Raw genomic sequence first — 12,724 nt, forward strand, 5'->3', positions numbered from 1 at the left:
GGAGAAGGGAATCCGAGAAGGGGAGGACTAGGAACCAGGAGAAAAACAGGGACCTAAGAGTGGAACCCAGGAGTCCTGGACGGAGCAGGAGGCAGGCAACCCAGAAACAAGGGGAACCAGAGGCTGTGGGGAGCAGCAGTAGGGATAGGAAATACAACAGGATAGGTAGAGCAGAGAAGGCCTAGCGTCAGCACACAGAGCGGGTACACACACAATAATCAGGCGCCTCCACTAAGGAAGGGCGGCCTGATATAGCTGTAGAAGAATCCTGATTGGAACAGAGAAGACTTCCGGGTCAGACGCCGCACAGCTTAAGAAGCTGGCAGAGTGTGCTGCCGTGGCCTAAGATGCCTGCGCAGAACTGCCACTGGTCGTGAGACCGACAGCGCGGGAGTGACAAGCCGCGACCCTCAACCAGCAACACACTGAGGTGCTGGAGTGGAGAGGTAAGTATCGGAGGATGGAGCGGCTGTCGATGTAGTGTCCACGGGCATGACACTTAGTCTGTCCACAATCCACAATCATGGGGAAGACTGCTGACTACACAGATGTCCAGAAGGCAGTCATTGACACACTCCACAAGGAGGGTAAGCCACAAAAGGTAATTGCTAAAGAAGCTGACTGTTCCCAGAGTGCTGTATCAAAGCATATTAATGGAAAGTTGAGTGGAAGGAAAAAGTGTGGTAGAAAAAGGTGCACAAGCAACCAGGATAACCGCAGCCTTAAAAAGTTTTGCTAAGAAAAGGCCTTTCAAAAATGTTGGGGGAGATTCACAAGAAATGGACTGCTGCTATAGTCATTGCTTCAAGAGCCACCACACACAGACGTATCTAGGACATGGGTTACAAGTGTCGCATTCCTTGTGTCAAGCCATTCATGACCAATAGACAACAACAGAAGCGTCTTACCTGGGCCAAGGAGAAAAAGAACTGGACTGTTGCTCAGTGGTCCAAGGTGTTGTTTTCAGATGAAAGTACATTTTGCATTTCATTTGGAAATCAAGGTCCCCGAGTCTGGAGGAAGAGTGGAGAGGCACAGAATCCAAGGTGCGTGAGGTCTAGTGTGAAGTTTTCACAATCAGTGATGGTTTGGGGAGCCATGCCATCTGCTGGTGTAGGTCCACTGTTTTTATCAAGATCAAAGTCAGCACAGCCATCTACCAGGAAACTTTAGAGCACTTCATGCTTCCCTCTGCCGACAAGCTTTTTGGAGAGGTAAATATCATTCTCCAACAGGACTTGGCACCTGTCCACACTGCCAAAAGTACCAATACCTGGTTTAAAAACTATCACTGTGCTTGATTGACTTGCAAACTCGCCTGACCTTAACCCCATAGAGAATCTATGGAGTATTGTCAAGAGGAATATGAGAGACACCAGACCCAACAATGCAGATGAGCTGAAGGCTGCTATCAAAGCAACCTGGGCTTCCATAACACCTCAGCAGTGCCATACACTGATCACCTCCATGCCACACCGCATTGATGTAGTACATGATGCAAAAGGAGCCCAACCAAGTATTGAGTGCATTTACTGAACATACATTTCATTAGGCCAACATTTCAGATTTTAAAATCATTTTTCAAAGTATTCTAATTTACTGAGATAATGATTTTTGGGTTTTCATTGGCTGTAGGCCATAATTATCAACATAAACAGAAATAAACACTTGAAATAGATCACTCTGTTTGTAATGACTCAATAGAATATATGAGTTTTACTTTTTGTATTGAAGAACTGAAATAAATTAACTTTTTGATGATATTCTACAGTAATTTTGTGAGAAGCACCTGTGGGTGCATTATACTTTACAGATGTCTATGTAGTGCATTATATTTTATGGATGACTATGGGGGTGCAGTATACTTTTTTGGGTGACTATGGGTTGCATTACACGCTATGGATGATATGGGGGTGAATTATACTTTATAGATGACTATAGGAGTGCATTATAGGACATGGATGACTATGGACTGCATTATACTTTATACATGACTATGAGCTGTGTACTATATGATATGAATGACTATGGGCGGTGCCCTACACTTTAATATGACTATGGGCTGTGCATTATATTACATGAAGGATATGGGCTATGTATTATACTAATATGGAGGACTATGAGCTGTGCATTATACTATTTGGATGACTATGGGTTGGGGAGTATATTATATGGATGTCTATGGGATGCATTATACTAGATGGAGGACTATAGGGGTTGCAATATACTTCTGCTATGAAGCACCATGACTTCTATGCATGCCCCTGGTGAGTATAATGGTTCATTCATTGATAAAGAACAATGGCTGAACATTGGGGAAAATAAGTATTTGATACACTGCTGATTTTGTAAGTTTTCCCACCTACAAAGAATAGAGAGGTCTTTCATTTTTATCGTAGGTACACTTCAACTGTGAGAGACAGAACATAAAAATAAAAACCAGAAAATCACAATGTATGATTTTTAAATAATTAAATTGCATTTTATTGCATGAAATAAATATTTGATCTCCTACCAACCAGCAAGAATTCTAGCTCTCACAGACTTGTTAGTTTTTCTTTAAGAAGCCTCCTACTCTGTACTCATTATCTGTTTTAATTGCAACTGTTTGAACTTGTTGTCTGTATAAAAGACACCTGTCCACACACTTACTAAATCACATTTTAACCTCTCCAACATGGCCAAATCCAAGAGCTGTCTAAGGACACTAGATACAAAATTGTAGACCTGAAAAAGGCTGGGATGGGCTACAGGACAATAGGCAGGCAGTATGGTGAGAAGGCAGCAACTGTTGGCACAATTATTAGAAAATGAAAGAAACACAAGATGACTGTCAATCTTCCTCAGTCTTGTGCTTCATGCAAGATCCAGAACCATATAGGAGGACCTTCTTAATGACCTGAAGAAAACTAGAACCACAGTCTCAAACATTACAATTAGTAACACACTACTTTGTCCCCCTGCTCATGCCAGCAAATGTCGAGGCCTGTTTGAAGTTTGCCAATGACCATATGGATGATCCAGTGGTGGCATGGGAGGAAGTAATGTGGTCAGATGAGACCAAAATAGAACTTTTTGGTATCAACTCAACTTGCTGTGTTTGGTGGCAGAAGAAGGATGAGTACAACCCAAGAACACCATCTCAACTGTGATGCATGGAGAAACATCATACTTTGGGTTTGTTTTTCTGCAAAAAAGGACAGGATAATTGCACCATATTGAAGGGAGAATGGATAAGGTCTTGTGTATCTCGAAATTTTGGCCAACAACTGCCTTCCCTAATAAGGAGCATTGAAGATGGGGCAGCATGGCTCAGTGGTTAGCACAGCAGCCTAAGAGTCCTGAGTTCAAATCCCACCAAGGACAACATCTGCAAGAAGTTTGTATGCTCTCCCAGTGTTTGAGAGGGTTTCCTCTGGTTACTCCAGTTTCCTCCCACATTCCAAAGAAATACTGACAGGGAATTTAGATTGTGAGCCCCATCGGGGATAGCAATGATAATGCGTGCAAAACTGTAAAGCGCTGCAGAATATGTTAGCGCTAGATGAAAAAAAATAATGATTAATAAATAAATATGGGTCGTGGCTGGGTATTGGGGCATGACAATGGCCCAAAACAAACAGCCAGGCAACTAAGGAGTGTGGCTCCGTAAGAAGCATTTAGTGGTCTAGCCAGTCTCCAGACCTGAGCCCAATAGAACATTTTTGGATGGAGCTGAAACTCATTGTTGCCCACCAATGCACTGAAACCTGAAAGATCTGGAGAAGATCTGTTTGGAGGCAGGGGCCAAAATCCCAGCTGCAGTATGTGCAAACTTGGTCAAGAACTACAGGAAATGTCTGACCTCTGTAATTGCAAGCAAATGTATCTGTACCAAATATTAAGTTCTGTTTTTCTTTTGCATCAAATAATTATTTAATACAATAACATGCAAATTAATTTTGTAAAAATCATACAATGTGATTTTCTGGATATTTTTTTTAATCTCTGTCTCTCACAGCTGATGGGTACCTATGATAAACACTTCAGACCTCTCCATTCTTTGTAGGTGGGAAAACTTGCAAAAATGGCAGTGTATCAAATAATTATTTTTCCCACTATATATTCCAAGATGGGAAATTACCAGGATGGGGCCAGGACAAAATACATATATACAAGGAAGGCGCCAGGATGAGAGACATATACCAGGATATGGGATGGAGGGCACATATATATATATATATATATATATATATATATATATATACAGTATATATACACGCACTGCTCAAATAAATAAAGGTAACACTAAAATCCCACATCCTAGATATCACTGAATGAAATATTCCAGTTGTAAATCTTTATTCATTACATAGTAGAGTGTGTTGAGAACAATAAAACCTAAAAATTAACAATGTACATCACAACTAATATCCCACGGAGGTCTGGAGTTGGAATAATGCTCGACATCAAAGTGGAAAATGAAGTTACAGGCTGATTCAACTTCAGTGGAAATGCCTCAAGACAAGGAAATGATACTCAGTAATGTGTGTAGCCTCCATGTGCCTGTATGATCTCCTTACAATGCCTGGGCATGCTCCTGATGAGGCGGCGGATGGTCTCCTGAGGAATCTCCTCCACAACCTAGACTAAAGCATCTGTCAACTCCTGGACAGTCTGGGGTGTAGCGTGATGTTGGTGGATGGTGCAAGACATGATGTCCCAGATGTGTTCAATTGGATTCAGGTCTGGTCAATGCCTTCATCTTGCAGGAATTGCTGACACACTCCAGCCACATGAGGTCTGGCATTATCCTGCATTAGGAGGAACCCAGGGCCAACAGCCCCAGCATATGGTCTCACAAGGGGTCTGAAGATCTCATCTCGGTACCTAATGGCAGTCAGGCTACCTCTGGCGAGCACATGGAGGGCTGTGCGGCCCTCCAAAGAAATGCCACCCCACACCATTACTGACCCACTGCCAAACCGGTCATGCTGAAGGATGTTGCAGGCAGCAGATCGCTCTACACGGCATCTCCAGACTCTGTCACGTCTGTGACATTTGCTCAGTGTGAACCAGCTTTCATCTGTGAAGAGCACAGGGTGCCAGTGGCAAATTTGCCAATCCTGTTGTTCTGTGGCAAATGCCAAGCATACTGCACGGTGTTGGGCTGTGAGCACAATCCCCATCTGTGGATGTTGGGCACTCAGACCATCCTCATGGAGTCGGTTTCTAACCATTTGTGCAGAAACATGCATATTTGTGGCCTGCTGGAGGTCATTTTGCAGGGCTTTGGCAGGGCTCCTCCTGTTCCTCCTTGCACAAAGGCTGAGGTAGCAATCCTGCTGCTGGGTTGTTGCCCTCCTACGGCCTCCTCCATGTCTCCTGGTGTAGTGGCCTGTCTCCTGGTACTGCCTCCAGCCTCTGGACACTACACTTACAGACTCAGCATACCTTCTTGCCACAGCTTGCATTGATGTGCCATCCTGGATGAGCTGCACTACCTGAGCCACTTGTGTGGGTTGTAGAGTCCGTCTCATGCTACCACGAGTGTGAAAGCACAACCAACATTCAAAAGTGACCAAAATATCAGCCAGAAAGCATTAGTACTGAGGTGTGGTCTGTAGTCCCCACCTGCAGAACCATCTCCTTTATTGAGTGTGTCTTGAATTGACAATAATTTTCATCTGTTGTCTATTCCATTTGCACAACAGCATGTGAAATTGATTGTCAAACAGTGTTGCTGCAAAAAAAAGGGAAGAAGCCAGCACTGCTTATGGTCAGAACGCAATAACTGAAGTGCAATTGCACATAAATTCTAACTGTATTTCAAATATGAGACATTTAGCAAACAATTGATCAATTCTTTGAGCTACCCCGCCACTTCACGGCAATCTCATAATGGGGCAGTCCTAATCTTCGTATTTTATTTACGTTGTGCCATTATGGCTTCCTGAATGTATAAAAAAAAAAAGGACCACATTAAATGCGAACTGTACCTGGAGCATTTTCAGAATCACTCCCTTGGTGCCAGGAAAGGCAAGCGCAGGTAAAGGCCGATCAGGTCCAGTGCGGACATTTCAGATCTGGCTTCCACACTGCCAAACCCGCACCAAAGATGAAGGGTGAGACAGGCTGAGACACAGGTGCACAATTAACTTGAGCCTGAGGCGGGGCAGGGCTGCTGTGTGTGTGCACAGCAGCCTATCAATCACAGTGAACACAGAAAGAATGGCGCACATAACCCAGCGTGCACGGCAACAGTGGTGGTCAGCCACATACCAATGCAAAGCAAAAAAAAGGGAAGAAGCCAGCACTGCTTATGGTCAGAACGCAATAACTGAAGTGCAATTGCACATAAATTCTAACTGTATTTCAAATATGAGACATTTAGCAAACAATTGATCAATTCTTTGAGCTACCCCGCCACTTCACGGCAATCTCATAATGGGGCAGTCCTAATCTTCGTATTTTATTTACGTTGTGCCATTATGGCTTCCTGAATGTATAAAAAAAAAAAAGGACCACATTAAATGCGAACTGTACCTGGAGCATTTTCAGAATCACTCCCTTGGTGCCAGGAAAGGCAAGCGCAGGTAAAGGCCGATCAGGTCCAGTGCGGACATTTCAGATCTGGCTTCCACACTGCCAAACCCGCACCAAAGATGAAGGGTGAGACAGGCTGAGACACAGGTGCACAATTAACTTGAGCCTGAGGCGGGGCAGGGCTGCTGTGTGTGTGCACAGCAGCCTATCAATCACAGTGAACACAGAAAGAATGGCGCACATAACCCAGCGTGCACGGCAACAGTGGTGGTCAGCCACATACCAATGCAAAGCAAAAAAAAGGGAAGAAGCACTACACTTACAGACTCAGCATACCTTCTTGCCACAGCTTGCATTGATGTGCCATCCTGGATGAGCTGCACTACCTGAGCCACTTGTGTGGGTTGTAGAGTCCGTCTCATGCTACCACGAGTGTGAAAGCACAACCAACATTCAAAAGTGACCAAAATATCAGCCAGAAAGCATTAGTACTGAGGTGTGGTCTGTAGTCCCCACCTGCAGAACCATCTCCTTTATTGAGTGTGTCTTGAATTGACAATAATTTTCATCTGTTGTCTATTCCATTTGCACAACAGCATGTGAAATTGATTGTCAAACAGTGTTGCTTCCTAAGTGGACAGTTTGATTTAACAGAAGTTTGATTTACTTGGAGTTATATTCTATTGTTTAAGTGTTCCCTTTATTTTTTGAGCAGTATACATATATATATGGTATGCCTTGTTTTGTTATATAAAAAAGCACAGTCGGCTAAACTACACTAAAAATTTGGCCACACAGACTATGCTTTTTAACCCCTTCATGACCCAGCCTATTTTGACCTTAAAGACCTTGCCGTTTCTTGCAATTCTGACCAGTGTCCCTTTATGAGGTAATAACTCAGGAACGCGTCAACGGATCCTAGCGGTTCTGAGATTGTTTTTTCGTGACATATTGGGCTTCATGTTAGTGGTAAATTTAGGTCAATAAATTATGCGTTTATTTGTGATAAAAACGGAAATTTGGTGAAAATTTTGAAAATTTCGCAATTTTCACATTTTGAATTTTTATTCTGTTAAACCAGAGAGATATGTGACACAAAATAGTTAATAAGTAACATTTCCCACATGTTTACTTTACATCAGCACAATTTTGGAAACAACATTTTTTTTTGTTAGGAAGTTATAAGGGTTAAAATTTGACCAGCGATTTGTCATTTTTACAACGAAATTTACAAAACCATTTTTTTAGGGACCACCTCACATTTGAAGTCAGTTTGAGGGGTCTATATGGCTGAAAATACCCAAAAGTGACACCATTCTAAAAACTGCACCCCTCAAGGTGCTCAAAACCACATTCAAGAAGTTTATTAACCCTTCAGGTGCTTCACAGCAGCAGAAGCAACATGGAAGGAAAAAATGAACATTTAACTTTTTAGTCACAAAAATTATCTTTTAGCAACAATTTTTTTATTTTCCCAATGGTAAAAGGAGAAACTGAACCACGAAAGTTGTTGTCCAATTTGTCCTGAGTACGCTGATACCTCATATGTGGGGGTAAACCACTGTTTGGGCGCACGGCAGGGCTTGGAAGGGAAGGAGCGCCATTTGACTTTTTGAATCAAAAATTGGCTCCACTCTTTAGCGGACACCATGTCCCGTTTGGAGAGCCCCCGTGTGCCTAAAAATTGGAGCTCCCCCACAAGTGACCCCATTTTGGAAACTAGACGCCCTAAGGAACTTATCTAGATGCATAGTGAGCACTTTAAACCCCCAGGTGCTTCACAAATTGATCCGTAAAAATGAAAAAGTACTTTTTTTTCACAAAAAAATTCTTTTAGCCTCAATTTTTTCATTTTCACATGGGCAACAGGATAAAATGGATCCTAAAATGTGTTGGGCAATTTCTCCTGAGTACACCAATACCTCACATGTGGGGGTAAACCACTGTTTGGGCACATGGTAAGGCTCGGAAGGGAAGGAGCGCCATTTGACTTTTTGAATGAAAAATTATTTCCATCGTTAGCGGACACCATGTCGCATTTGGATAGCTCCTGTGTGCCTAAACATTGGCGCTCCCCCACAAGTGACCCCATTTTGGAAACTAGACCCCCCAAGGAACTTATTTAGATGCCTAGTGTTAGGGGTCGAGTTCCCGCTTCTGCACAGGGGGAATCTCGAGCCACTTCCGCTGCGGTCTCCCATTCTTGTCCAGCCGCAGTGGAGCCTGCTCAGCAAGGACGTCGGTCCCAGCGTCTTGCTCATTCTCACTCTGTTCTGAGAGTTAGTGCTGCTTCTCCAGTCTCTGCCATTAAAGTCAGTGCTGGTCAGCAGCGAGCGGACTTCTCTGGGACTAAGTCCTTGTCTGCATGTACTGAGCATGCCCAGCGTAAGGTCTCCCGTTGGAGATCGAGGGTCATGTGCTCAGGCTCTGCAGCACATTCCATTGGTCCTCTTGGCAGGTCCTAGAAGGGCAAAAGTGCTGTGGCCACTTCCTGTGCTGCTGTTATATAAACTGCGCATGACCGCACGGCCATGCGCTAGTATTGTCAAACAATTGTTGATGTGTGTATGTTGTGAGTGCAAGTCGTCCTTGGAAACCCCTTCCCTATTGAATGTCTGTTCGCGGAAGGTGTATGGCTGCTACCTAGCGCCCGACTTAGCCTACAGCACTAAAAACACATCTCAGCGTCCTGTAGCTGTGCCTGCCAGTACGGCGCCGTGCGCCTGTCTTGCGCTTTCCATACCCGAGTCTGGGTGGTTAGTGGCGTCCGTTAGTGCGGCATTGCTCGCACTCTTGTGCACTTATATTCCTTAAGGTTCTCTACACACCCAGTTGCGGTGTTACGCCAGCAAGGGTCTAATCGGGCTCCAATCCCTTCTGGGGTTAAGTCCGCTGACCACTTGCTCGCGCACTAGTGCGGTACTGCGGTCCTGTGGATTAACAGGATCGCTTTCTTCACGCTGGGTGAGGTTTAACCCACGCGTGTATCCTTTAGTGTACCGCCATATTGTCCGTCTTGCTAGCTGCAGGGTCTTTTACCTGCACGGTGGACCTCGGACTGCGAACGCACCTAGTTTCTTACCATCTATACATGGTGCGTTCCGCCAGTCCTTAACACCTAGTGAGCACTTTAAACCCTCAGGTGCTTCACAAATTGATCTGTAAAAATGAAAAAGTACTTTTTTTTCACAAAAAAATTATTTTCGCCTCAATTTTTTCATTTTCACATGGGCAGTAGGATAAAATGGATCATAAAATTTGTTGGGCAATTTCTCCCGAGTACGTCGATACCTCATATGTGGGGGTAAACCACTGTTTGGGCACTCGGCAGGGCTCGGAAGGGAAGGCGCGCCATTTGACTTTTTGAATGGAAAATTAGCTCCAATTGTTAGCGGACACCATGTCGCGTTTGGAGAGCCCCTGTTTGCCTAAACATTGGAGCTCCCCCACAAGTGACCCCATTTTGGAAACTAGACCCCCCAAGGAACTTATCTAGATGCATATTGAGCACTTTAAACCCCCAGGTGCTTCACAGAAGTTTATAATGCAGAGCCATGAAAATAAAAAATAATTTTTCTTTCCTCAAAAATGATTTTTTAGCCTGGAATTTCCTATTTTGCCAAGGATAATAGGAGAAATTGGACCCCAAATATTGTTGTCCAGTTTGTCCTGAGTACGCTGATACCCCATATGTGGGGGTAAACCACTGTTTGGGCGCACGGCAGGGCTCGGAAGGGATGGCACGCCATTTGGCTTTTTAAATGGAAAATTAGCTCCAATCATTAGCGGACACCATGTCACGTTTGGAGAGCCCCTGTGTGCCTAAACATTGGAGATCCCCCAGAAATGACACCATTTTGGAAACTAGACCCCCAAAGGAACTAATCTAGATGTGTGGTGAGGACTTTGAACCCCCAAGTGCTTCACAGAAGTTTATAACGCAGAGCCATGAAAATAAAAAAAAAAAATTATTTTCTCAAAAATGATCTTTTAGCCTGCAATTTTTTATTTTCCCAAGGGTAACAGGAGAAATTTGACCCCAAAAGTTGTTGTCCAGTTTCTCCTGAGTACGCTGATACCCCATATGTGGGGGTAAATCACTGTTTGTGCACATGCCGGGGCTCGGAAGTGAAGTAGTGACGTTTTGAAATGCAGACTTTGATGGACTGCTCTGTGGGCGTCACGTTGCGTTTGCAGAGCCCCTGATGTGGCTTAACAGTAGAAACCCCCCACAAGTGACCCCATTTTGGAAACTAGACCCCCAAAGGAACTTATCTAGATGTGTGGTGAGCACTTTGAACCCCCAAGTGCTTCATAGAAGTTTATAATGCAGAGCCGTGAAAATAATAAATACGTTTTCTTTCCTCAAAAATAATTATTTAGCCCAGAATTTTTTAATTTTCCCAAGGGTAACAGGAGAAATTTGACCCCAATATTTGTTGTCCAGTTTCTCCTGAGTACGGTGATACCCCATATGTGGGGGTAAACTACTGTTTGGGCACATGCCGGGGCTTGGAATTGAAGTAGTGACATTTTGAAATGCAGACTTTGATGGAATGCTCTGCGGGCGTCACGTTGCGTTTGCAGAGCCCCTGATGTGCCTAAACAGTAGAAACCCCCCACAAGTGACCCCATTTTGGAAACTAGACCCCCAAAGGAACTTATCTAGATGTGTGGTGAGCACTTTGAACCCCCAAGTGCTTCATAGAAGTTTATAATGCAGAGCCGTGAAAATAATAAATACGTTTTCTTTCCTCAAAAATAATTATTTAGCCCAGAATTTTTTATTTTCCCAAGGGTTACAGGAGAAATTGGACCTAAAAAGTTGTTGTCCAGTTTCTCCTGAGTACGCTGATACCCCATGAGTGGGGGTAAACCACTGTTTGGGCACACGTCGGGGCTCAGAAGGGAAGTAGTGACTTTTGAAATGCAGACTTTGATGGAATGGTCTGCGGGTGTCACGTTGCGTTTGCAGAGCCCCTGGTGTGCCTAAACAGTAGAAACCCCCACAAGTGACCCCATTTTAGAAACTAGACCCCCCAAGGAACTTATCTAGATATGTGGTGAGCACTTTGAACCCCCAAGTGCTTCACAGACGTTTACAACGCAGAGCCGTGAAAATAAAAAATCATTTTTCTTTCCTCAAAAATGATGTTTTAGCAAGCATTTTTTTAGATTCACAAGGGTAACAGGAGAAATTGGACCCCAGTAATTGTTGCGCAGTTTGTCCTGAGTATGCTGGTACCCCATATGTGGGGGTAAACCACTGTTTGGGCACACATCAGGGCTCGGAAGTGAGGGAGCACCATTTGACTTTTTGAATACGAGATTGGCTGGAATCAATGGTGGCGCCATGTTGCGTTTGGAGACCCCTGATGTGCCTAAACAGTGGTAACCCCTCAATTCTACCTCCAACACTAACCCCAACACACCCCTAACCCTAATCCCAACTGTAGCCATAACCCTAATCACAACCCTAACCACAACCCTAATTCCAACCCTAACCCTAAGGCTATGTGCCCACGTTGCGGATTCGTGTGAGATATTTCCGCACCATTTTTGAAAAATCCGCGGGTAAAAGGCACTGCGTTTTACCTGCGGATTTTCCGCGGATTTCCAGTGTTTTTTTGTGCGGATTTCACCTGCGGATTCCTATTGAGGAACAGGTGTAAAACGCTGCGGAATCCGCACAAAGAATTGACATGCTGCGGAAAATACAACGCAGCGTTTCCGCTCGGTATTTTCCGCACCATGGGCACAGCGGATTTGGTTTTTCATATGTTTACATGGTACTGTAAACCTGATGGAACACTGCTGCGAATCCGCAGCGGCCAATCCGCAGTGTGGGCACATAGCCTAATTCTAAAGGTATGTGCACACGCTGCGGAAAACGCTGCGGATCCGCAGCAGTTTCCCATGAGTTTACAGTTCAATGTAAACCTACGGGAAACAAAAATCGCTGTACACATGCTGCGGAAAAACTGCACGGAAACGCAGCGGTTTTCATTCCGCAGCATGTCACTTCTTTGTGCGGATTCCGCAGCGGTTTTACAACTGCTCCAATAGAAAATCGCAGTTGTAAAACCACAGTGAAATGCGCAGAAAAAAACGCGGTAAATCCGCCATAAATCCGCAGCGGTTTAGCACTGCGGATTTATCAAATCCGCAGCGGAAAAATCCGCAGAGAACCAGAATACGT

This window comes from Ranitomeya imitator, chromosome 7, assembly GCF_032444005.1.
Source record: "Ranitomeya imitator isolate aRanImi1 chromosome 7, aRanImi1.pri, whole genome shotgun sequence".
Lineage (NCBI taxonomy): Eukaryota > Metazoa > Chordata > Amphibia > Anura > Dendrobatidae > Ranitomeya > Ranitomeya imitator.